The 3,044-nt window shown below is 44.0% G+C and overlaps 1 protein-coding gene across 4 annotated transcripts in view; it reads right to left on the bottom strand.

The window, feature by feature from the left end:
• Positions 1 to 3,044, bottom strand: part of LOC101757687 — a 10,318-nt gene that overhangs the window by 6,319 nt on the left and 955 nt on the right. Inside the window, exon 2 of one of the 4 annotated variants that reach the window (XR_002677214.1) lies at positions 525 to 582. The exons of the other annotated variants lie outside the window; for them this stretch is intronic. The gene's annotated coding sequence lies outside the window, so the exon portion shown is untranslated. Of the gene's footprint in view, positions 1 to 524; positions 583 to 3,044 lie in introns of those variants that run through there. 4 annotated transcript variants of the gene reach the window in all.

The raw sequence follows: 3,044 nt of genomic DNA, 5'->3' as shown, positions 1-3,044 counted from the left end.
TAAAGCCTAGAACACTTGATGACGAACCTTGCAGCTCGCGGGAGATCGAGGTCGATGCAGCCCAGCTTGCTAGAAGAAACTCGTCGAGAAGCTACATTACTCCTACTCCTAGGGCAATGGCGTGGAGCCGAAAGGTAAAGGTAAATATGTTTTGTTTATTGATCGTGTGATTATTCTTTACAATGGCCACGTCCCTTTATATTTATAGGGCGGACGTTACATAATCGGCAACAACCACACACAAGGCAAGTCACGTACACAATCTTTTCTAATAAAAAACTCTATCTCTAACTAACCCAACTCTATCTCTAAAATATTTTATTCTAATAAAACAACCTCCCGTACATGCACAGATCGGCGGCATGCATAATTATTCTAGAAGCCTCCCACACATGGCATGCAAAGTGCATCAGAATCCATGTTGTATATTCTAATCATTTTTATCCATACGTGCTGGCCTTTCCTTTATATCATCCTTGCCTCTCCTTGCCGATCAATCCAATGAAGCCGATTTGGACTCCGTGCCCATGTGCATGCATGCTTGCTTCTTATTGTTGTACGTGACTCCGATTACCTCGTACTCTGAATTTATAGGATTGGTCAAAATCCGGTGTCAACAATAGTATATCTATTCGGTGCCATAAACCTTTATGATTCTCTTTATAATTTTGACCAAACATAAAATGATTTGACTCTCCAAGAAATTTAGAATGACTTATAATTTGAAACGGAGGGAGTAGTTATTATCTCATTGCATTGGACATATACAGTGCTAATCTCTCTGCCTATGTGCGTGTGAAATTCCTTGTGATTGTGTGGTGACACAGATATGATGAACCTCCTTCCATCATATCTGTATTACGTTCAGACCCTGGTACTACAATTGATCTGAGCTTCTATACAATCGGATTTTATTTAACTGAGACATTTTCGTTAATCCTTGTATCTGCGCCCTCAAAAAGAAAGTTTTGTGGTAATTTTCGGGGTTGTAAAGTAAGAACCAACTTTTTTTATTTTGGGATGGAACACGAAAACCAAACTTTTCTGGATTGATTAGGCGTTATTTTCCGGTGATAGGCGACTTTCTCCGGACGAGGAAACATGAGATGACGGGAGCGGAGCCTCTTTTTTTTTGACACGATGAGAATCCCACCTAGGAAGGCTGAAACGGTCAAAAGAAAGTGTTTGCCTTTGGGTTATAACTCTTTATTCCTCGACAGAGTTATAAGAGTTACAAACGTTTTGAGACGGATTTAATAGTCAAACTTGCCTACTAAACTCAGTATAAATCGCACTCCTTGTGATGGTGTGAGCATCCACATTGGAGCGTCTGTTTTCATAAACAAAATTAGCATTGCAAGACTACGCTGTTGTAACCTTTATCTCCCTAATGATATGGCCATGAGCAGTCATTTCTCCCTCCTTGATTCCTCTGATCACATTAACATTGTCCGAGGCTAGCCTGAAGTGTTGAACCATGAGGTCAATCGCCAACGCCAAGCCTTCCCTGCACGCAATAGCCTCGACAATCTCTGCGTCTGAGAGTCCATGAATCACCAGCGCAGACGCTCCCAGAAAGTTTCCTACAGCGTCCCTAGCAATGGCAGCCACCACTGCCTTGCTTGAATTCTTCGAAGTGGCTACATCGATATTAATTTTAACAAGGCCCAGTGGTGGAGGGATCCACCGAGGTGGAACACCTTGGGTACGTCTCACCGACGCCGCCTGCACCATCTTGATCATTTCCAGCTATAAAAGTATCTGCTGGGGTACTCGCTGTGTGTCTAAAGAAAGCTGAGTGCATTTGGGCTGTTTTTAGGCCTTTCACGTGGGTTGGTTCACACGGTTGAGTCGGTCGGTACACGCTGAGCAGCCCAAAAGCACAGCCCGACCCTTTGTCCTATATATCACCCAGCCCGCTGGGCATATTTTTGTTGCCCGAAAAGCTTCCTGCGGTGGGCCAAGGCGGCGCCCCGGCAAATAGAGCGGGCTTTTCGTAGCCAAGCCTGGCCCATAATGCTTGAAGCGCTCGGCGTCGGTGGCCTTTCGGCTTTCGTTCGGTTGGGCTTTTGGTTGTGGTACAAATAACAGGAGCGGTCGCCCTACTTCGAATTGTAATTGTAGTTTTACCCTTTTTTTAATTTATGATTTTGTTCTTTTACTATTTATATTCATAAGTTAACATGATTTTGTTTAGACAAAATTGCGTTGAGTTGTAAATAGTAAAGGATAAAATTACAAAATTCAAAAAACGATGGTAAAACTGCAATTGCACTTCAAAGTATAGGGGTAAAAGCACCAAAACAATAACCAAATCTAAAGACTGTAGAACTCGCCCAGCTTTTTTTAAAAAAAAATTCATAGGTTTCCCCTCAATCAACAAATGAAGCAAGATCATCCAGGTACCATGCGTATACGGCTCTACACGATGGCGACAAGAAATTATGCATTATTCACTACTAACAAGCACCTTTTTTCCTCGCAAAAAAAGCAAGCACCTTTTTGTAGCGAGAAGTCAGATCTAAGGCAACTGTATGTTTATTCTTTCCTTTCCAAGAGCTGCTTGGTTGCTCGCTGACAGGACTTACTGACGATTGAAGTGACTCTAGCTAGGGACTGTGTTGCTCGGTAGAAAGTCACCTAGATTTTGGGCCTGTTTGTTTCCACCCTCCTAAAACCTTACCTCCTAAAAAGTGACTAAAAACTGCCTAAAGTGCCAAACACTTCTCCTAAAGAGTGACTAAAATCTTTTAGGAGGTCCAAATCTTTTAGTCCCTCACCCCCCTCCTAAAGCCAACTAAAATCGGTTCTGGACCCTCCCTACCCCCGCACACACACGCACACACACTCTCACACACACACACACACACACACACACAAACACACACTCACACACACACGCACGCATACAGACTGGCACCGACGCACGCCAGTCTTCCTGGCGCTCGTCGTCGCAGGCATCGGTCGCTCAGTATGACCTCGTCTGACGTGGGCCTTCTAGGTCCGGCATTCGATGGTCTCGCCGCCACCTACACCTAGACGTC

Source organism: Setaria italica, chromosome IV (assembly GCF_000263155.2).
Source record: "Setaria italica strain Yugu1 chromosome IV, Setaria_italica_v2.0, whole genome shotgun sequence".
NCBI lineage: Eukaryota > Viridiplantae > Streptophyta > Magnoliopsida > Poales > Poaceae > Setaria > Setaria italica.
This window is presented reverse-complemented; position numbering and strand designations above follow the sequence as displayed.